This window comes from Girardinichthys multiradiatus, chromosome 6, assembly GCF_021462225.1.
Source record: "Girardinichthys multiradiatus isolate DD_20200921_A chromosome 6, DD_fGirMul_XY1, whole genome shotgun sequence".
NCBI classification, from domain to species: Eukaryota; Metazoa; Chordata; class Actinopteri; order Cyprinodontiformes; family Goodeidae; genus Girardinichthys; species Girardinichthys multiradiatus.
Genome location: NC_061799.1, coordinates 20,535,702 through 20,560,184, shown reverse-complemented (window position 1 = coordinate 20,560,184; position 24,483 = coordinate 20,535,702). Strand labels below are relative to the sequence as shown.

Genomic DNA, 24,483 nt, shown 5'->3' with positions numbered 1-24,483 from the left:
ATAAATCTGGCATTTATTGAAGAGTGGCAAGAGGAAAACCAAAAGCAAACACTGCACATCACCCTGAGCACACCATACCCTTTGTGAAACTTGGTGGTGGCAGCATCATGCTGTGGGGATGCTTTACTTCAGTGGCGACTGTGGCTCAGTAGGAAGAGTAGTTGTCTTGCAATTGGAAGGTTGTGGGTTTGATTCCAGCTTCCTCCTGCTGTATGTCAATGTGCCCCTGGGCAAGGCACTTAACCTCAAATTGCCTACTGATCTACGTATCGGTGTATGAATGTGTGAGCGTTAGTGAGTGCGATTGGGTGAATGTGGCTCTAGTGTAAAGTGCTTTGAGTGGTCTGTATGACTGGAAAGGCGCTATATAAATTCAATCCATTTACCATTTACAGGAGAACCAGTCAGATTTGATAGGAAGATGGAGCTAAATACAAACCAATCTTGGAAGAAACCTGCAAGAGCCTGCCAAATACTTAAAACTGGGGGAGAAATTTACCTTCCAGTAGAACAATGACCCTAAACATACAGCCAGAGCTATAATGGAAAGGCTTAGATTGTGTTAGAATGCACATCACACTTTTCAAACTTCAGTTTGTACTTTGAAATCCATAATTTTTCTTCACACTTAATGCACAACTATGCTCCATATAAAATTAAATAGAATGCATTCAATTGTGTTGCAGTAACATGTAAAAAAAAATTTAAATACTTTTACAGGGCACAGTGTATGCATAACCCTAGTTACCCTTCACTGGCTGTATAAGGAGTGTGAACACTTTAAGTGAACTCATAGAAATCTTGAGATGTTGTAAAAGATGAAAAAACTACATATATAATGAGGAATAATAATTTTAGGTTTGGTATTTTTCACCCGCTTGTTAAACGAAGAGGAAGTCATGTGAAGGACATAACACTAGATGGCAGTAATGGCACTTTAAAGAGAGTCTGCAGAGTCTGGAAAACCTGATTTCAAAGCTGCTGTATGATGTGAGAACGTTTGTCCACACAGTGAAGCTTCATTAAACCTTAATGCGAACTTTTATCTGCACTCTATTTCATTTACGTTTAACACCTTAACTTCTGCAGCTGCAGGACAGATGATTCAAATGTGACCTTTCAAGCTTAATTGAAGCAAACATCTCATAGGAATCTGACCAAAACGAACACAAATAAAGAAAGAAAACCCTGTTTTAATAGTTGTTGGCAGCATCAACAAAGTTGAACCAACTTGAAATGTTCTGCCTGTCGCATGAATTCATCCCAGATGACAGCCCGAAGCGGAGCTCGCAGCCGCTGTTACATCACCTTCACTGTTCTGCACCACTGCACAGAGTGCTTTTCTATGAATAATACAGGGAGACTTTAGAGACGGGGACATGGACATGGGGTTTGGTTGTTAAATGACAGAAAAGGCACTTTGGAGAAGGTTTGATGGAGACATGAGAGAAGAAGAGCAAAACACATCAAATACTGATAAATTGGTCTGGAATTGAACTTTATTGACGTAGTTAGGAAATCACTTGAGAAAGGTTGTTGCAGGAATAAGGACAAACAAATGTAGCTGAAATCAGATATTTACATTCTCTGCGCAGACGTATAGCCATTTTTTCCCCAGTCTGACATTAAATCAGACGAAACCTTTCCTGTTTTAGGTCAGGTAGAGTTATCTAAATTATTTCCATTTGATACATTTCCAGAATAATAAGATTTTTTTGGGAGAATTTTGTATTAGTTTCTTCAAAGTGAACGGTTTACATAGACTAAGATTACTATATGCCTTTAAACAATTTGAGGTACTTGGGGGCATATCTGTGGATGCCTTGTAAGACTACTCCTCAAGTACACTGCTTCCTTTTTTTGACATCAAGGAAAAATCAAAGGAAATTAACCAAGAACTCCAGAACGAAAGAAGAAGACCTCGTAAAGATGTTGGTTGCAGCTGGTCATTATCAACACTAAATAGGGGTCCTCTGACATGGGCTGAAAGGTGACTCAGAGAGGAATAAGCCATTATTCCAAGAGCAACATAATAAAACAGATTAGTTTGCATTTGCACTCAGGGAGAACGACCTTCATTTTCTGGAGACATGTCTGGTGGTCTGGTAAAAGAAAATTTAATGGTTTAGCCATAATGACCATAGGTGGATTTAAATTAAAAAGGGGAGCTTACAAGCCTGAGAATGTCATCTCAACTGTAAAGTATAGGTGAGTCAGCATCATATTGTGGGGGTGTTTTGCTGCAGGAGGGACTGGTGCACTTCACAAATTAGATAGCATTATGAGGAAACAATGTTTTGTGGAAATATTCAAACCTCCCAAAGATGTCAACCAGGCAGTTGAAATCTTGGGCACAAATTGGTCTTCAAAATGGACAACGACCGTGAACATACCACTAAATAAGCTACAATGTCCAATGTTTTGGAGTGGCCATCACAAAGCCCTGATATCAGAGTCATTTAATATTTGAGGGCTCATCAGAAAAGGTGTGTGTGAATGATGAAGCCTACAAACATGACTTAGTTACACCAGTTCTGTCAGTAGGAATGCAAAACTGTTGTGAGAAGGTCGTAGAATCCCAAGATGTTTGAACCGAGTCATAACATTTGAAAGTCAATGCTACCAAATACTAAGAAATTGTATGTGAACTTCTGGCTTGAAAAAAGTTAAAAGAAAAAATTACTTTAAATCTCTTTTCATGCTCATCATTCTGGCATGTAGCAAATAGAAATAATTTTGGTAACAGATATAAAGGTTATGTGTCTTTTTTTAACAGTGTATGTAAACATCTGGTTTTCAGCTGTGTGTGTGTTTACCTTACATGAATAACTGTTATAGGACACAGTGTTTGAGAGGTATCACAGAAGGCTGCAGTACTGTGGGTCGCAGACTGTGAAGAAAGACAGGGTTATTTTTTTTCCCCGTGAGAGAGCTGGCTTCGGTGTTGAAGTAAAATAACTCATTGCACCCTGTGATCAGTAGACACGTCCTCTATCATGGAGAGCGGCACAAGCACACACACAGACAGGGACTGGTAGGACACCAAGACATTTAAATATAGATAATTAGACATCTTTCATCAAAAAGGTGGAAGTACTCTTTTTTTTTTTTTTTTACTGCAAAATTGCTTTTATTCAAATATATCTGCAGGAGCATCAGGGAAATTATTATGAGAAATAAACTCAAAACTAGATTTATTTTTTCTAAAGCTGTAATCTTCTTTTTCCTTCCATTGTCCTCCTTTTTTTGCAAATATGCCTTCCCTGCCAGCACAGACACACAGTTAACTGAGCTCAGTATATAATTAGACAAACAAAAAAGAGAGGGATGAAACATCTAAAGGAGAAGAGACTCCAAATGATTACACATTCACTCGGCTTCCTTCCCCCATGCTGCACACATAACCATCAATTAGAGGAGAGAAGAGGAGGATGAGGACAAGCAGGCAGCCAGAAGTCTATTTGTGCCGCCTAACTCTCTGCCTCCCTTCTCTAAAAACTCCTGGCACCAGGGAGGGAGGAAGAGAGGGGAAAAAATAGAAGTGAAAAACAAGAAGTACATAAATAAAGAAATCAGAGTGCTTCACATCCGGTCGTCTGATTGGCTGAGATGCGAGTCAGGCAGATCTGGGCCACAGTTGCACTCATTGTTCAGTGAGCTTTCTTACAGAGTCCAACCCAGCGACAGCAATGAATGTTGATTGTGACCTTTGGTCTTTGGGTACAGTGAACACAAAGTGGCACTTATGAGCATGTGCACATGTGGCTTCCAGCTCAGCATTTGCATGTGGCGCCCACTTGCCCTTTTGTTCATTTTTGGTCTTTTCCCCCGTTTTTTTGCTCAGGTTTGACGTCGCAAGAGCAAGCCACGGGGCACAGTCAACGGTCGATGGTTTATGTGCTACTGAAACCAAACTCACCGACAGCGTTGAATGTTCACCGAGGCAGGCGGGGCAGCAGCCCTGAACCTGAGCCGATATGACAGAGAAGGCAGGGCGCAGAGGAGGAAGAGGAGGAGGATAAGACTCAGGCAAGACCACAGAGGTCAGGTTGCACAACAGTGGGGATCTAATGACACAAGACAGTGGCAGAGCGTTCAGTCCTTGGAGCACTGACAGTTCTGATCATGTTATACACAAAGTATAACAAGGTGTGTTTAGGCTTTCATATGAGCTTTGAGAATCTGCTTCATTGTAGTTGTACCATCTTGTAATCACAGGAACTTGAGGTCTTTCTTCTTCTGATTAAAAACAGGCTGCAACAGCATCTGAAACACACATGAAAATCAGATTGTTAGCAATCATTCTCCATACAACCACAAAAGGAAGAATTTTTTCCCCTATTTATTCCTTAACCTTTGTTAAATTACCTCGTACATTCTATCATTCTTATGCTCCTCCAGCATGTGACTGAGTGCTAAAGAAGACCCTTTGCATGGCTAAAGCTGTTCCAGGGTCAAAGGTTCTCCCAAAACAATTATAGCTTTTGTTCTTACTCATGTGTTGGCCTTCACTTTCAGTTGTTTGCTTCTCCAGCTTAGATTTAAACTTTAAATGAGACAGAGTTGGGACAAAGGGAGAAAGAATATGAAAATCTTGTGGCACAGAAAGAGACAGTGACCATTTATAAGGTGGGGTTATATGCCGTTATTGCTTTATCATCTCCAGATACCTGATCCATCTCCACTTTGAAAAGTGTTTGGTTTTTTTTCAAATCTCTGTTGACTGTCTGAGTGTCCACGGTAGGTGTAAACAAAGCAGAATATACTTTTTTCCAAAATGTAAAGGTTAGTGTAGAGTCAAGCCCAAAATATATTCACACCCTGATATATCCCATATTAATCAAATGCATCATAACTAAAAACAGTTTTCAGTCTATAAACGCATCAACTAACAGCATGCACTTTAATGCAGTCTTTTTTGTTTCATGAAAAGCAGATTAAGGTCAGAGTTGCATACATGCAAATAATCTTGATCAGTATTGAATGTGGACCTCTATTAGAACCTGCAGAACATTTGTCTGATTATGCCTGATTGTTGAATCTCACAGTTTGTTGCAGATCCTCTCAATAACCAACAAAATATTCTGCTATCCTATTCATTCTGGCTTTTTTTTATTCTAAAGCACCTTCATCTATAAGTGAAAACAATGCTTTTTGGATATAGTGAGCGACCTTTCTGTAATAAAGCTCTATCCAACTTTAGTGTTTTGAACTGGAGGCAGAATCTCAAAGGCAAAAACAGTTATTTGTGTTCTTAAATCGAAACGACCTTTAAATTAGAAAAGTTTCTAAAAAAAAACTGGTAAATGTAAACAAAACATTTTTTGTCATTCTGACATCCCTACTTTGGTTTGAAATTGCTCTGCTCATGGTTGCTGAGCCATTTTCAAATCTGTGGACATCCAGCCTGGAGAACAATAACGACGTCCAACTGTGCGGCTCAGCTTCTTTCAGATCCCCTCTGCGGCATGGCCCCCACGTAGGCCAGGAGCTCCCATTGTCAGAAGCGGGGCCAAACAACTCTTGACAGTTTGGCCGCATCGCTGCTGGCTGCGTGGAGAGCAGGGAAGTGGGGAGGGGACTGACGTCAGAATGACAAATGCTGATCTTTGGTCATCCATTGCCTTATTTCATCAGCTTCGGGCTGCTGATGTCATTATGCAAGCCAGACCTGCATCCATTACTCTGGCGGGGTATGGGAGGTAGAGCTATGGCGTGATAAGACACTGGCTACAATGGATGAGTAATGTGTCACATCATTGGAGCTGTAATTCAGAAAGCAATAAAACAGACAAAATGGTTTCTGTCTTGTGAGTGTGCACAATCTTTAAATTACTGCCCCTGCGTTCTTTCATGCTTTTATCTATGGATGCGCAACACCCCTCAGAAAAGGGAAAACATTGGCTGTTCTGTAAATAATCTAAATGAAATGCAGAATAATATTCACAGGCACCTTGTAAACATACTTTCTGACTGTGTACCCCTGAGGCGGAAGTGTCTGTTCTGTCAGGGACTCAGATAAGAGACCAAAATCATATGCCTTATTACATCCTCCCCACTCCATCACAGTCACAAGCACACACACACTTACACCTCACCCCACAAAGAGATGCGAAATGAAAAATAGACAGAGGGTCGGCAGAGAGGGGAAAATAGGGTTTTACCATGGCAACCCTAGTGTCAGCCAGCCATTTCTTCTTAACCCCCCACCCCATCCCAGTTCAATGTCGTGCCCTCTGAAGGGACCCCCTATCTACAGCTGAATATTTCTCTTGTGTTGACAGACACTGGATATATATGTGTGTGTGTGTGTGTGTGCAGGAGGGGCTTACAGAGGAGGAAGGGATTGAGGTTAGAGGTTGGGGGTGGGGGGCAGATCATGACTAACACAGCTTAAAAGACGGAGGAGGGGGGCAAAGAGTCTCAGCATTACATCGAGGTTAAAAACCAGAGATCAAATCACACACACATGCACACATTCTGATATACATTTAAACACTATACTAATAGGAGAGATAATCTTTTAAAATAGCAGATAATTATCCCATATGGCAAACAGCCGGCTCTTTACCCCTTGAGCCTATCACCAGCGAACCCTGCACTTCGTTTTTTTTCTCCTCCTCGGAAACTCTCATGGTCTCTCGCGCTTGCCTGAGTGGCCCACTCTACATTACTGACAAAAGCGGTTTTAGAGGAGTGGGTGGGGAGAGGCGTCAGCTGCTAGACAAAATAAAAAGGCCTCTATTTGTTCCTGACAAAAAACGTTCCCATCTTTGGAGAACCTCCACAGCTGCAGCCAGATAGGCTTTCATTTCTAACTGCAGACTAATAGAGAGCGCTGTCTCCTTCCTCGACTGTAAGCGGATTTATTGTGTGGGATGAAATGCTGTGGCTTTGCAGTCTTTACTGGGGGCCTGCTGCCCCACCTAGAATGAGGGCAAAACAAATGTGACGTAGGGTGAGCATTTGATGGGGATCAACTGAAGGCATCGTACTTCGAAACCTGGAGGAAAATTGGAGCAGACCTTAGCACAAAATACACAAGAAAGTAAACCACTTTTTTTCCAGAAACAACAGAAAAACAGCAACTTTTCTGTGAACCTACAGAAATTTCTCTCCTCGAAGGGTGATTAATGTCCAGTGAATCCCCTGGAAATCCCAAAACACGCTCCCCTCGAGGCGGAGTGAAGGAAGTTGTCTTAGGAAGTGCCATTGGTGTGTCTCTGGGGTGGTCCAATGCGGACTTTAATGTCCACTGCAGTGTATACTGTATGTTCACTCATAATTACTAACAGACCTGCAGACTGCCTGTAGGTCTCTCACATGCAGCACTATGCCTACACATGCATACGCTCCATTTTAATAGGAGCCAAGCCTTCATTTGAAGTGTGCTGTAGTGAACTGAACATGAAGTTTTATATAAGGTAAAAAACTACAACTTGTAAGACCTTGAGTTTTCTTGTTGGAATAATCATTAACCCTGGTGGGATTATTATATAAAACAGGCATAGGTATGTTTTTATTATTATGGCTAATAATTATCTGTGGTCTGTGGTGGATCTACCATGTATAGATCTGGCTTTGTAAAACATCTGGTTGGGTTATTGTATGCACCAAAGGCTACATACACAATTTAGGAAATATACTGCCAAGCCTGTAAATGTGCACATTTTTTTGCACCTAGCTTACTTTTTCCCAGTTTCCTGTCATTAGTTAATGCTCTTTTCCCTGAAAGTTTAAACTGTCAATCAGTGCAGAGGTGAATCAATCAGGCTTTCTTTGGCCAATTCCAATTTGTTTTCCTTGAACTTTGACCTGCCAGATCGGATTTAGACACATTTCTTTTTTTCTAGTGTCTATAAGCCACAAAAAAACAAAAATTGTTCTGCAGATTCTCTGATAGAGGTAGTAGCTTTGAATTCAGCCAACATGGAGGAATTACCACATTATGTCAATTTATGCTTCAAAGCATCTGTTCCTGACCTTAATCTGGTTTTTAGAAAACACAAAAAGTGCATGCTCTTTGTTAAAATGGTGGGACTTTATAGTTTTGATGCATTCAATGAGTATTAAAAAACTGATTTTGCAGTTACTATAAAGACAATCAAGAGGAAAATTAGCCAATTCAAATCTTTGGCCGATTGTATTGATCCATCTCTAATTATGTAGGCTAAAACTGATTAAAATGCATTAGAAAACAGTTAAAAGGGATCCAGGCACTCTTAGTCTATTAGAGAGCAAAGGGCATGTTGTAACACAAGGTGCAAAGTCTGTCCAACAAGTGCAAAGACATAAAGCAAAAAGCAATGAGTTAGTGCCCTGCCACTGATTGGCAGGGTGGGGTCACCAGGTGACCCCTGAACTTTTTAACCTTAAGGAATGCTGTCATGCTGGTGTTTCTATTGTTCAGCCTCCCCGAGGCCAGTGGGGCCGAGCATCAAATGAATGTGAGCGATGAAGGTTCCTGTTAGGTCACCCATTCCCCCCCAAAAAAATTATCTTTTTCTTCCTCTAATCCCTTCTTTTCTGCCCTTCATCTCTCACATTTCCACAAGCAAAAGGGATCAACAAGTCTAAGACCCTCTCATTGTTGATGGGCTGAAGTGTGCACGGATGCAAAAAAGGCTCAGGCCGACTCTCCTCTTTAAGTCAAGTGATGAAGAAACAAAAAGAAAATATACTTGTGGAAAACTATAGAGCTGAAAAAAGTCCTCCATCACTTGTCAAACAAAATAGTTTTTATTGGTTAACTGTCAAGATCTGAGCATCCTAAGATGGTCTGAGAACCCGCCTCTGGAGAAAATCACCAGCTGCAAGATGAATCTGACATACAGACAGGTACCGTCTATAGACTGGTCAGAGGAAACGGAGGGGAGGGGATTATGATGTCATAAAAGAGTGCCAGCAGAGAGGTGCCTGTGAGTAGGTTGTCTCTGGAGCTTGAACCATAAAAGTCTCCTGCAGCTTCAGCTCCCTCCCCCTGACCACCACCGGCGGTCCGAGATGCTGACAGAAGACCAAGCAGCAGTGGATCAGAGCGAGCTGAGATATAATATGCAGACAGAAAACACAAGTATATGTGGACAAGCCAGGCTATCTGTAAGCATACAATGATGTGCAAAAACATTGCTTATCTGTAACTGTAAAAACTTCTCTGAAATTTAGAGGATAAATGGGAATTAATTAGTTAATGGTATTATGGTTTTAACACAAAAATTGTAAAACAAATTGATCTAATTGCTTAAAACAGAAACGTAGCCAATGTAGTGCAACATATTGATTAACATAGTTATAATAATATTATCTATAACATTCATTTATTGTTTTTATCATTCTGCTCTGCATAGAGTGACACTCAAAATTATATTGGCTAGTACATTTGTCAGGCTATCTGCTCAGGTACTATCCTGAAGTTTGCATCTTAACAAACATCCTGCTTCTCACACTCCTAACTTTTTTAAAACAATCTCACCTAAATGACAGTGCTGGGTGGAGCTCCTTAAGCTTTCACTACTTGATTGTCCATGATTTTCACAACTAATTAATTTTCACAATAAATCTTGCCCCACATTATGTGATGTCCCATTATACCTGAATTCATCTAATACTTTGATAGCGGTAATAAAAAAAAAAAACTGCACATAATCTCATTACAATCTGTCACTTTATTTATATAAAGTCTTTATTATAGGTGTAAGACATCTATCATTCTGAAAACCGTTCTTTAAATGCATTTACTAAATTCTTATACTTTTGAAAAAAGCCTTTTTTTGAAGCACTGATTTTTCTACTATTTTCATTAGGCTTCCAAGCCTTGATTGTCCATGTAATATTTGTCAAGGTAATTATTTGTAAAGAAAAATACAAATTTAGATCTACCTGACTGCTCCAGCATATTTACATAAAAATCACCCAAATTTCTCCCAAATTTCCACTCTTCTGTTCTCAGTCAAAAACTACCACACCTCAATATGGGAAATGTATTTAAAAAGTGAGGCACCATCTGTTAGGCCAGACTAAACAGGTGTAAGGATGAGAAAGCTGATATTCACTCTTTAGATGTAATGAATACCCCCTCTTCTCCATGTGCTCACACAGGACTCAGATCAGTATGGTTTGTACGTAGGCAGCCGTGATTCTCCAACAAAGGGCTGGAGACACACTCTCACAGTCTCAGCGCTTGTTAAATTAAACAACAACAAAAAAAAGAGGAGAGACTGTGGTTATTTGCTCTACAGCCTCACTAAGGAGGTTTCCCATTGTAAACAGGAGTGGCTGCACAACCTCGTTTCCTTTCATTCCTCTCCTTGAGGCACGCTGCCTTTGTCTCACAGAACAACCAGCCTCCCGGCTACGCTACACTGGTCAAATACCAGGGAACTACCCCTGTCCTGTTGGGAAAAACAACAAGGGGAAAAGGAGGAAGAGCGACAGAATTTAAAAATGGGTTGTGGGGGGGGGTCTAAGGTGTGAGATTTCTGCTGGAGTCAGGCCAGAACTATATAAACAGCTGGTGCAAAGAAGATGGGAAGATTTCTAAACAAGGTTTGAGCCAGTTACCGGTGTCAAAGTTTCCAAATCCGCAAAAATTTCCCATCATGCTGTTCTTACGATTTAAAGCCTTTTAATGAGATTCCTAAAGAAATAAGACTTTTCCATCTGTATGGAGAATGGAGTAGCGTAGTACTGTCCCACTACCCCATGTTGCTGCAAACAGCTGGTCAGCTGTTTAAAAGAAGGCTACTATGTTTTTCTCATTCTTACAAAAACCTGCCAGATCCAAACTCTAAAAATGTTTCTGGAAGTTATCGTCATCTGGAAGAGAGTCATGTTAGCCATTAGGCCTGAACCAGGTATTAAGGTTTTCAACAGTTACAGTTTTACACCCGCTAAATTCTTCTATCATTCTGTTTCCAATTTTAGGTCGAAAGTCCTTTTAATAAGATGGGAGATAAAATGCGGGTTAAAGGCACACGTTCTGCGGTTTTATGGACCATAACGTATGGGCCAAAGTATGTCCCATTTAGTAAGCTGCTCCTCCCACATATATTGGCAAGCGAATTATATTAGCCATCAGGCCTTGGCTGGTTACTGGTGACAAGGTGACGAGGTTTTTAGTTGCCCCTCCCCCACATGTTGCTGTGCACTACTGGTCAGCTGGCTGAATGGAGACTAATAAACGTATTCCTTAATTACAACAAAGATAAATTTGTCTGGGTGGAAATATTATTAGTAAAAACAAAACACACAAATGTCAATAAATCTTAGAGACAACGTTATTATAACTTGAATAATCACTATTTTATATTTTAAATAATTTTAGTAGCTATGGGAATAATTGTTTCTGTTATATTTGAAATAAAAGCAATACATCATGTTATACATTTTTAAAATACCAAGGTTATCACATAGTGATCTCACACCAGCCTTTTCTGAATACAAAACTAAAAATATTTCCATTAACTTTGACCATACCTATTTCTAAATTTATTTTATTGTTGCAGCTGTTCTCTTATTTTTGTACCCACTCCATGTGCAACTGTAAGAGCCTGTGAGGTTAAACAAAGCAGTTCTCTCTTATTATCTCCCACTCTTTTTTCCCATTTTGCACTTCCATGCCAGCTCAGCAGAAAAAGGGGAGTTCCTGCATGTGAGTAAATGTATACGGCCGAGGTAAATTCAAGCCCTTCTCAAAGCGGGGTGAATATAAAGTCGTATGCTCCAGTCCAAGCAACCTGTCTCGACAACCGGACCTCACTGTCACACCTCATAAAGTAAAGCTCCAGCAGGAGGGTTGAGTTTAAAGTGAGGGGGGAGGAAGGTAAGGCAAAATAAGGACACATAAGGAGGAAAATAAAGAATGCATCCATTCAAAAACTTTCAGAGAAAAGAGTGAAAAGCTCTCGACAAAAGCTCTTTAAGCATCAGGCTCTGATGGCCCGTCTTTCAGGTGCGCTCAATAGAAAAATACACTTTCAGAACAGACTGCAGCAGAAAATACAATAAATTGAAAAACACCACAAAGGAGTTGTTAATCTTCAATCCTCTCATCTAATTTGTAGTTTTGCTCAGCTGCAGGGAGAGAGGCAAAGAACCACAAGTTTATTTTCAAATTGTCCACAAAGAATGCCTGTCATTTCCTGGCGTTCCCCACTTCCATATGAAAGCCCACCTCCCCCCCTTTCCTTCAGGGACAATAGGAAAGATTCCAAAATTTCCACGGGGAATGTCTAGTGCGGTGATACAATAAGAAAGCATGTTGTGACAGAATGGAGACAGGCTGTTTCTCACAGCTGCGACAAGAACCGGGCTAGCTCGAGTGTTGAAGCATTTTGCGATTAAAAGCAGGAACACAGGAGTTTCATGAAAAAAATCTGGTGGTGGTCAAAAAATACACCTTCCAACAACGGGAATTATGCTGTTTGCATATTTCCAATAACAGTTTTGCATTATTTAAACATCTAAAACCAGATTAGATTCTTTAATTGTCCCATTCACATATAAACACACATTCAACAATATTTTGCAACAGCTTCCTAATTAACCTGAGGAGTGTATGTAGTTCTAAAGTGCAGCGAGTTCAAATGCCATGTGCCTCTTAACGGACCAATAGGCTCTTGAAAGCCACCTGGTTTGACCCATGCAGACCCGGGCCCTCGGCTAGACGAGGGGTCAGAGGTCAACCACTCATCTTGATAGGCAGTATGTCGCAATGCCTGAGGCGGAGACCAGGGGTCTCCATTACCTAACCTTTCCATTTACCCTTGGCTGCAAAGCGAAGCACAAACACACAACGACTCCCACACCGGTTCCTGCTGCTGCTGTGGACTAATTCAGGCCTTTTTCGTCCAGATAACCCACACATGTGGATACAAGCAGTACGACTTGCTGCTTGGGATGCATAAACAAAAAAGGATGAGAGGGAAAAAGACGCAATATCAGCTGACAAGGCTCTGAAAATAACAGTGTTAACACAAAAGTATAAAATAAAAGTGCATTATGTGGTCTAATTACTTGTATTTAAAACAGGAAAGCTATTGTCAACAGCTTCCTAATGCTGTTGACAATAGAACATGTTACAATAATCCATACGATTTAGTTTTTTAGCTGGGTTTTAATTCATAGATGTAAGCAAAAATATAGAATAAACACAAAAAATAATTTGGTTAATTTTGTTTGTTTTCTACAACCAGAAATATTTCCAAAGAGCCACATTTTTCTTTGTCGAAAGTAAAGGTAAATTAGAGCAGCCTTCTTTCAGCCAGCTGACCAGCAGTGCGCAGCAAACTGGTTCGGAAGGGGCACACTATATTAGCCTATGCTCCTGTGGTCTCTTCAGCACTTTCACTAGCCTTGCTTTAGAAGGATGATTTTACACCATTAAAAGAAAAATTATGGTATTTTTTTACTGTTTTAAAACAGTAACTGTTTAAAATCTTGGTATACCTCGATATGCATGCATACAGCAAATTTAGATCATTAGAAAAAAGAGTTTTATCACATTATATATGATACTTTACTTAAATAAATGCTGTGAATGTATTGTGAGATGACACTCCAAGTTACTAAAATTCTAACAAAAATATCAAACTAAAGCTTATATTAGTTTTAAAATGAATAGATGTGAAAAAGCTGATTTGCAGATGTGAGCGTTTCCCGTGTAATAGCTGTCAGACAGAATTACAGGTTGCCGCTGATGAACCTCATCATGTGTTATAGGGAATTACACAGGATTTATTATCATAGCTTCAGCTGGAGATAAGACAGGAAAACATCCAACCATCCTCTGTCCAAGATGACAGCAGCAACAAGGAAACTGACTTTTTCTGTGTCCACTCACTCCTCCCCGACGACACCAGCAGATCAACTGGGAACTGAATTAAACAGAAATTCACTCGGACATTTGCTGCTCTTTATCATGAGGGAGACACAGGCTGCTCTCTTTTCTATTTCTTTCTTCAGAATGAATAAAAGCTAAAGTGATTTATTTGTAACCGACCACTGAGAGGGACGTAAGTGGAGACCCATTGGTCTGGATCACATCAGGACCAGGGCTGACCCAAGATGGTACTGGGCCCTAAGCAGAATTTGATTAGGGGCCCCATTTCCAGCCACCACAGCACCAATAATATGCCAAGCTTGAATGACTGATGTCTATTTTACATGGTGTAACTGATTATGTGAAAGAATGTGTTTTGCTTGACCCTTTCATTATTCATCACACATTATTTATTATATTACAATAATTAAATTGTGATTTCAATGTTATTTCTCTAAATTATACATTTGATCTTGCAGTCATGTTCAGGATACAGTTTAAATACAGACTCAATTAAATCAGGAAGGTGGGGCCAGTTTAACTAGATGTGCTTATAAGCAAATATGAAAATATGATTGATTAATTTACAGCTGCATTAAATTATGACTTAACAGTACTATCAAATTGTGAACTTTTTCTTCTGTTTGATTACATCCGATATATTTGTCAGTTCTTCTAAATCCTAAATAAATGTACATATTTGAACCTCTTTTTTTGCAATTTATTGTTCATAAACCTTTGAATCAACATCAAATGGCTCATTGTTGACAAACACTTGAAAAGCTCGAAGTTTTGAGATCTGTATTCTGTTTGAGAAGTCATGACCTCTAAGAGCTCCATTTCAATTTGCCCATTCACTAAATTATTCCCCCACTTTGTTCCCTCGCAATGCCATTCCCTCTTAGAATAGAATAGTCCATATACATTTATTTCTCTTGTTGTGATAGTATTTGGATGAATTGTGGAGATAAATAATAAATAAAATGCTCAAATATTACATATAGTTTAATTTGATCGCATCTTACCTGCATTTGGCAGGCCCCTATTGGCTTGGGGCCCCCAAACAGCAGCTAAGTTTGCTTGTGCCTTGGGCCGGCTCCAATCAGGATCACTTATTTGTTCGGTGCTTTACATGAAAAGATGTTTGTAGAAATTTACATAAAAGCAAATTAATTTCAACAGTACAAAATTTACTTTTTATCACTAACTCACAGCACATTTCATTGTTAGTGCAGCTCTAAGCAACTAGATCTAATGTATCCAGATGGCAGAAGAATTAATGGAGACTGCCTCATTAACCTTAGAGCATATTAGTGCTTGGCACTGCACAGTGAGAACCTAAGAAGGGTAATTTTAACAGCAACAAAAATAATGTCTCAGCTGCATTAATGTGAGGCAGTTTCCTCTCAAGCTTCAACGCGTCTGATTGAAGTGTGTTTATTCAGAGTGTATGCATCCTCTTTGAGTGCCCATCCTGAAAATGGCAGTATGGCTTTTTTCTTCTTCTCTATTTTAACAATGTGCCTAAGGCTCCGATTCCGGGAGGAAGTCAGATGCGCAGAGACCGTTTCCGAGAATTCAAGATGCGCAAAACCCTTTGCTAGAAGCATGCACCCTTCCAAATGTCTTGTTAAAAGAACAGATCTGCGAGTGATTTATCTGTAATTTTTCTCTTTATGCTTTCATCCGTAGCACTTTGATCCGACGAATGGCCATTCATAGGGTTTTCCGTCTGCTTTTACGCACGCTTTCACCCCAGACGGATTGCATCATGACTCAGGGCTCAGAGACAGAGAGAGAGGGAGACGGGTGGTGGCTCTAAATGATCGCTGTCTGTTTTTTGAGCTCTTCAGGTGTCTTTGAGGGTGTATGAGGGGGTTGCTGTAATTTCGATATAATGACAGATGGTCCACACAAACCCGGTGCGCATTGTTCAGCTGGTGAAAAAAACAATAGCCACCATTTATCAGTCTTCACCAAGTAGGGGAACAAGGACGCTGTCTGGTGAGGAGTCAATCAAAGTTACATTATTGTGTCCCCGATCAGAACTGGTCGGAACTCCTGGAGCTGGTAAAAACGCGTAAAAACTTTGGCAGGATACGAGACCCGCATCTGCACGTCCTGTACATCTTTTAAAAACGGCGTTTAAAAGTTCAAGCGTGTACAAAAGGTTGTTCAGGCGCGTTTATTCTTGCGTTATACAAGAAATCAGAATAGGATGTGGGAAAAAATTCACATGCGCTTACCGCCTGGTTGGAGCGCTGAGCGCCAAACCCACACAGTTTCACCTTCATTTTACGCGCATATGGAAAGCGTTTGTACCCTTTTATCGACATCAAATACGCATAATCTATTTATACGTATTACATCTGTTTGCGCGGACTTTTTCTTCCGTTAAAAAACATTTATCTATTCTAGGTTGCATTTTTTTTCCATTATAACATACTCACAGCATTGTCCCTTCATCTTTTGACATTAACACATCGGCTTCAGCTTCCAGTCGAGGTGGGACTGATGCAATTTCTTCTTTTTCATCCTCATCACCTCCATCTGAGCCCAAGTCCACACCGCCTGTGTGCCTCTGCCTCTCCTGATCCAAAGATTACGCTGCGTTTGAGGGGCCGAAGGGAAGGGCATCCGGTTTACAGGGATCACTGGAACAACGGGGATTGGCTCTGAAGGGATAGCTTGAGAAAAAAGAAATCCGTGTTGGCCATTGGATGAAGGCGTCGCTGCGTGTGGGAATGGGCGGGAATGGGGGAGTTGTCCATATTATTCAGGAGAACTCGGGTGGGGAATACAGGAGGAGGAGGAAGAGGAGTATAGTCTGAGGGCAAAGCGGAGTATAAAGACAACGCATTGTGTCAGATTTTTTTTTTTTTTTTCATTTTAATGTTAATTCTGATAATCGCATCATAAGAAATAACGGTCATATTGGAGTTAAGCTTTGTGGCATGCTTTAGGACCCCAAGACACTGTTTATGCGCTCAGGATAGTTATGGAAAATTCTGGTTCTCATCAGAGCCAAGGCATTTTCTTTTGTTTTCTGTTTAACTCCTCTGATTAGTTTGACAGGAAAAACAATATTTATAGGGAAAGGAAGTATCAAACCTCAGCGCAGCCTGTGTGTGTGTGTGTGTGTGTGTGTGTGTGTGTGTGTGTGTGTGTGTGTGTGTGTGTGTGTGTGTGTGTGTGTACGTCTGTGTATATCTGTTCCTGCTGGATGAAAGCTACCAGAAGCTGGAGCTGCAGATTTTCTTCGAACTGGAGCAGGGTAGGAAATAGTGCATGGATAATTCTCTCGTCAGATCTTCACTCTGAGAGTACTTGACTGAATCGATTCTGCTCTGTTCCCACTCTTACATCAGTCCAGGGAGAACCATTTTAGGTAAGGAAGGTCTGAAACATAACAGTGCCTTTATCCTGAATTAACAGAACCATGGAAAGTACTCATAGCTCTTGAACTTGTTACAGCCCCAAATTCCAATGTGTTTTATTGGGTTTTCATCTAAGAGGTTAATAGAAAGCAGTGCATGATTGTATAGAGGAAGAAACTGGTCTCATTTTATGGTTCTGATACGCTGCTTTCTTCAATCCTGTGCAAGGAAATGTCTTGTGCAATCCCTTTGCATTCATTTTGTAATTACCAGAATTAGATAATAAAACAATAAGCCTAGCTTTGAATGTTTTCTGCAGCACTGTTCAATCCATCAATTGAAAATGTAAAGAGCATGGCACAACTGCAAACCTCCCAAGACACTAATGTCCACCTAAACTGACTGGGTAGGTTCATCATAATCAGAGAAGCAGCCAAGAGAACCATAATAACTCAGACGGAGCTGCAGAGATCCACATCTTAGGTGGGATAATCTGTTCACAGGACAACAACAGGCGTCTGCTCCATAAACCAGGGCCTTTTATTCTCAAAGATTCTCAGAGTCCTCTCAGAGAGCTCCTATCTTGGCCTAAAAATTCCTGCCAAGGAGTCCTAGCTTAAGTGTGATTCAGTTTGCTGCCGAGAGTGACTCTGAGCAAGGAGACGACAGAAATTCCTATCTTAGTGAGGAGGTGTGGTTGACCCCATTGCTAGGTCTGATGCTGTTTTCCAAGAGCTGTGATTGGTTGTTGCGGAAAACAAAAACACAAAAACAAAACAAAATGGTTCTTTATAAAAAGTGGACAGAAATTAATCATCATAGAATTTAGATTGGATTAAGAAATGTGTAAGTCATGATGATGAAACTTAACCAACTTAAATCAATTTTCATGCAGCAATAAAATGTTTGGACCTTATTAAGAAGCTCATCATTATTTTGATTTTCCTATTGCTATGTTTACTCGCCATGCTGTTCTTTTTCCTACTTCATCTATGTGATATTAAAGTGGACACTCACCTGTCAGTATTTTAATGTGATTATTTTCTTGTATAAACAGGTATGATTTGATAAAACAACCACAACAAAATGGAGAACAAAAGGTGGAGAAAACCAAACTGGACAGAGGAGCAGAGCCTGGGATCACAAAGAGGAACAAAGAGGCAGACCAGCACCAGCCTGGAATGTGAGCAGCTCTGGTACCTGCTGCAATCAGAAGCTAGAGAGTAGATAGCAGAACACCTGTTAACTTCTCCACAGACATGTGGGTGTAGATGACGATTTAGGCTATGGCTGCTGACGTCATCATGTACAATACAACAAATACTTATTCACCTCATTTACATCTTCCTTCTGTGTATATAGTGTTTAGATTATTGTACTGTGTCTTGTCTACAGTGTGTATTTATTTATATATATTTATTTCAACTCTGTTGTTTTCAAATATTTATTTTTGAAAGCATTATACAGTCTGAAAATGTTTAAATAATTCTGTACTATATCATTTGTAAATATTTTCACTTATATTCAGTTATTCTATATTGTTTCTATTATTTATTTCTCCTTCCTAATATTACCTTATAAGAGGTGCACCTTTAATCTGTCCTGCCACTGAAACTATTTAATTTTCCCCTAAGGGGATGATAAAGTTTATCTTATCTCTATATATTAATAATTTTATGATTGTTATTGAAGTTTATGTGCTCATTTATATGACTGTTCAGGGGTGGAACCCTGCACAATTGAGCTGGTAGTGTCTTATTAACTCACTGTTGTCCATTGTACAGAGAATATCTCTCCTATCTCTCTGCCTTTCCACCATCTTCCCTGCTTAAGAAACTCTTAGGCTCTGAAATAATCACTTTTTAAATGCTTATTGTGACAGGAAACTGACACTGCACGTCACCCTGAATGCACCAGCCCCATGGTGCCAAATTGTGGGGGCATCATCCTAAATTTAACTTAACTTAAATTTCAACTTAAATTTACTATAACTGCTATTAAAGTCCAGGGCCCGTATTCTCAAAGATTCTCAGAGTCTTCTTAGAGAGATCCTAACTTAGCCTAAAAATTCCTGCTAAGGAGTCTGAGCTTAAGAGCGATTCAACTGCTGAGAGCGACGCTGCCCAAAGAGACGACAGAAATTCCTATCTTAGTGAGAACGTGTGGTTGACTTCATTGCTAGGTGTGACGCTATTGTCTAAGAGTCGTGATTGGTTGTTGCAAAAATAAAAATATAAAACAAAATGCACTCCTAGTATTAGAGAGAAATTAACTGATCATAGAATTTAGACAAGATTTAGAAATGTGTAAGTCATAATAATGAAACTTAGTATACTTAAATCAGTTGTCAAACAGTATCAAAATGTTTGAACGCACCTTATTTACATGCTCATCATTATTTTTGAATGTGAGCAGCTCTGGTATCTGCTGCAATCAGAAGCTAGAGAGGAGATGCAGCACACCAGAGAACTTCTCCACAGATGGGGAGCTTGTAGATGACCATTTAGGCTCAGGCTGCTGACATAATCATGTATAATACATCAAATACTTATTCACCTCATTTACATCTTCCTTCTATGTCCACAGTGTTTAGATTATTTTACTTAATCTTCTGTAGAGTTTGCATTTATATATATATATATTGTTTTTTTTTGTTTGTTTTATTCAACTTCTTAACATTTTTTCAAATGTATTTTTGAAAACATTTTTTAGTCTGTAAATGATATTTAAATTCTTCTGTACAATACTGTTTGTAGATTTATTCACTCTTTATTCATGGTTATTCATTATTGTTTGTATCATTTATTTATCCCTTCTAATATTGCCTTACTAGAGGTGCACCTTTACCCTGTCCTGCTGCTGAAACTGTTTAATTTCCCCCTAGAGGGATGATAACGTTTATCTTATCTCTATATTAATAATTGTATGATTGTTACTGAAGTTTATGTATTCATTTACTCGACTGTCTAGTGGGCTGATCCTTGCATCTTATTATTTCACAGTTGTTCATTGTACAGGGAATATGTCTTCTGTCTCTTGGTCATTCCACCATCTTCTCTGCTTGAGACATTCTTAAGCTCACTAAGAGTCCTCCTCACGACTCTTAACATTTGCTCACTTTAAAAGCTCTCTTTAGGTCTAAGGTGTTTTGTGAATAACTTTTATCTAAATATCGAAATTTCTAAGAAAAATCTTAGAATTTAAGAAATTCTGAGATTTTTCTTAAAATTAGGTCACTAAGAGCTACTTTTAGTCTCAGGTTTCTTTGTGAATACACGCCCAGATCTAACTTCAACTGAGAATCTGTAAGACTTGAAAATAAATTTTCACAAATGCTCTCCATCCAATCTGACTTGAGCTTTAACTGGAATGGGCAAAAAATGTAAGTCTCTTGATGTGTAGAGGTTTTTGCTGTAATAACAGTAAAAGGTGGCCTTTAAGGTATTAATCTAGGATCTGCATGCAGATTCACATCACAATTTGTAAATATTTATTTGTAAAGATGTGAAAACAATATGTCATTTGACTTCTGCTTTATAACATAACATAACATAACTAACATAATAAAATAAAGTGAGGTTTGTGGTTGTAATGTAAAATATTGAGAAAAAGGTCAAGGGGTTTGAATACTTCCAAAAGGCAATGTAGGCCTTCTGAAGATATACATATTCACACTAATAATGAGAGTTGTAAATTTGAACAGACAGATGAAACCTAATAACTAATATGGGCTTTCAAGCAGAATGAAGATCGCCAGAAAGCCTGTTTCTACATAAGCCTTTTTTGACTAACATCCCTGAACTGGTAGGAAACCAATCACCAAAATGAGAATGATACTTGATTTCACAATCGTACAAAAGCCAAAAAGGTTGTCAACCATGAATGAACTCTTTATTTTAAGACACAGCATGCTCTGTGCTCCTAAACCAGCACCAACCTCACGCTCTGGCTCCAACAAAGCAGCACATCATCTGATAATTGTGTGAATGTGGAGGCTAATTTGCATTACCGGTGGGACTGATTCTCTCAGATGTACGGCACCTAGATTTATTCAGTATTCAGTCTAATTTCAAACAGCCAAATGGGAACAACAGCCTTGGCTTGATTTCTTTTAAGCCTCTAATCTCTCTTTCCTCTTAATTTAGCCGGGAGCTTCAATCACAGTTCCTTTACAAATCTGACCGAGTGGGTGTTCATGTGTGAGACTTCTATCCTATGAAAATCTCATAATTCCATACTGGTGCACTTCGTGGTTAATTTCAAACTAAAACTAATCTCATTCTGCATGCATTACACAAGTTTTTTACTGTACCTTCATAAATTTCACTGCTTGCTTCTCTTTAAGGTTTTATGTGATATGCTTCTCACCAGATGAGTCTTTTGTTTGTTGCCTATTTGAGACATCACAGATGTTGTCACCTTCTGTTAAGAAACCATAAAAATAGAATTTTTTTAGCACTTCTTAACTGGTGCAATTCTTCATTTTGTTTTTCATCTAAGCTCTAGCACAACGCTCTTATCAATTCATTTTTGATAAGATTTATTTTGTGTTCATACCCTGTACCAGGACTCTCCACCTAGTAGACATAGAGAATAGCCTCACTCAAAATGTTTTAAATCATCTTTATCAATGAAACAAATGTGATATTCAGTTTTAAAAACATGTACAAAGGATATTTCTGCAAGTCCAGGTAGACAACATGCATTTACATTTTGAATGTGACAAACTAATAGTGGCTGAAAATTAAAGAAAATAGAATGGCAATGGCAAAATGAACTCACTTTTTACCATTCTTTGATTTTTTTTAATATAATTTATAAAAATGTACTTGTCCTAAGCTTCATAGCATCTACCACTGTACATGGACTCTTCACATACCAACATTTCCTTATTGCCTTGCTCATTACTGTTAGAAAGGTGTTGTCTTATTAGTTCATTCCTTTGTATTAAGTTTAGAATTATTCTTGCTAAGTCTGCTAGATTTTACTGCTGGGTTTCTTTGTATCTCAGTTAAGCTTGTGTTAATTACTCTCTCTCCCTGAGCTTCCCTGCTTTCCTTCTGCCTCAGCTGTTACTCATTATCTCCTGATTGCCTCATCTGCATCCTATGTCATTCTCCACACTTCCCTCAGTATTAAACTTTTCAAAGTTTATTGCTGGTTTTCTATTGGACTGCCGAATGTTCCATTGCTCTGTTTCACTGCCTGTTTCAATCTTTGTTGCTGGCTTTGCTCCCAGACCTGTCCTAATTGTGATTCCCCCTGTAAGTCTCCTTTGTTATTTGTTAAAAAACACTGATGTAATTCAGTCTTCACTTGGATCCTTCACAAACCTACACAAACATGACAGCTAAACAAAAAGCAAATAAGAGCCATTGAAGAAGTAAATGATATACCAGTCGATACAAACATCTTGGGTACATATATTCATATGTTGACATAGCTTGGTCTCGAGCTCTCCTTTGGTGGCAACTCTTTAGGTTACCCTGTATCTTTTCTACTGTACTTCAGCATCCTCAAATTAGCGTCACAAGATCTATATGCCAATCTTTCCTATTCTGAGAGAATTTAATAGGCCCTGTAGGTCAACTACCCTACCTTTAGGTCTTTATTTCATGCACTGTATTTCCACCTTACAAAATCAAAACTCAAACCTACAAAAAAAATATTCAAATGCACAATCTAAAAACAAAAATATATTTTTCACTGCAGAAACAGTTGTTGATTTTTTTTTTATCAAGAACATTCTGTTCACAGTAATGGTCAATGTTTCAGGTTAAATATACAGTTGAGAGCATAAATCATTCATATCCATTTCAATCAATCATAGTTTGATTCTGATAGGATATGAGAGAAGCATTTCTGAAAATATAACAAAATAAGGTAAAAGAATTGTCAGTTTTGAAAAATATATTTATCTGTTTTTGATTTTTTTTTACATTTTATTTTAAAAATAGCATAAAATTGTTTATACCCTTCTTAATAATAGGTGAAAATATCTCTTTTGGCATTGTAGCAATCAAACCCTTCTTATCATCACTGATCAGCTTGTTGCATGTTTTCACTGGTATTTTGACAATTTCTCTTTGGTAATGAGCTCCAAGTCTCTGAGGGTGAAAGGCCTCCTGGCCATCACCCTAATCTTTAGCTCCCTTTCCAGATCTCTGTTAGACTCAAGACCCTGGCTGGGCTGCTCCTAAATAATAATAATACAGCCAGAAGAAACAAGTTGGTAAAATAAAAAAATTATTTTAAGCCTAAATCTGTCAGGGTTATGAATAATTTTGTCCCTAACTGTGGTCGATGCAGCATTATGTCCACTTATCAGACAGATTTTAATAGCAATTCTCTCCTGACAATAAAATAGCAATTCAAAGATTTAACAATCATATTAGTTCCAAGTTGTTATTTGATATTACCATTATTTCTGATATTCATAAGGTGCTCTCCGTTTTTGGCTGACTGGAGACCACAAGGCATTTGAACAGCTTTTCACCGTTGTGACAACTATGCATAAAAGGCTTGCAAAATGCATTGAAACTGCATGACTTTTGTTACTTATAACAAAATCCAGAAAATGTCCAACAACACAGTAGTTTTGCATACTGTTTGTGATAGAGGGTTTTGACTTGTCTTTTTATGAATGTTTAGCTAAAACAGATGGTTTAAGAGAGTCCTTATGACTCCAACCACTCCCTCTTTCTCTTTCTTAGGAGGACTTAGTGAAGTCTTAGTGAAGGAAGTTCTTGGGAATAATGTTTGTTCTTATGTCTTTTGAATATCTTTTTGTCACATTTCTTTGATGTACCCCACCCAACTGCTGCAAGGGCACCAACACTCAGATCCCATTGAATGAATAAACAAACAAAAATGTATATGGTTCAATTCAATTCAAGAACATTATGCATTATAGAGTTGGTGCAATAAATCAAGCGTGCAATGTAGTTAACTGCTTGTATCTATTTTTGTTTCATTGCATAAATGCACAAGTTCAATGAAATAGTTCGGAGATTTTGAATTAAGGATGTATAAAAATGCTTTCAATAGTCAGTGTTGTAACAAAATAATTTTGGAGGAACAAATAAGATGTTAGTCCAGAAAGACAAGCTAACAAATTAAATTCTTCCAAGTAAAACAAAAATAATTTATACTATTATTTTGATGTATATTTAATGAAAACTTTAAAAACCTTTCATTAACTAAGTATTTGACCCCTTACAGCATCAATTAACTACAGTAACCCACATCTTTTGGAAAACCTACATCCAAACTTGATTATAGCAGTAG

At 38.7% G+C, this 24,483-nt stretch overlaps 2 long non-coding RNA genes across 2 annotated transcripts; one reads left to right on the top strand and one right to left on the bottom strand.

Moving 5' to 3' along the window:
- Nucleotides 1–1,479: 1,479 nt before the first annotated feature.
- On the bottom strand, nucleotides 1,480–16,477 carry LOC124869487. Its single transcript, XR_007038601.1, has 2 exons — nucleotides 16,270–16,477; nucleotides 1,480–4,266 (listed from the first exon to the last, which is right to left on the bottom strand). It is a non-coding gene; the product is annotated as an uncharacterized LOC124869487 (long non-coding RNA).
- A 157-nt stretch (nucleotides 16,478–16,634) lies between these two features.
- LOC124870332 lies at nucleotides 16,635–24,018 on the top strand. The gene is made up of 3 exons (XR_007038737.1): nucleotides 16,635–17,093; nucleotides 17,188–17,207; nucleotides 18,254–24,018. It is a non-coding gene; the product is annotated as an uncharacterized LOC124870332 (long non-coding RNA).
- Nucleotides 24,019–24,483: the final 465 nt, after the last annotated feature.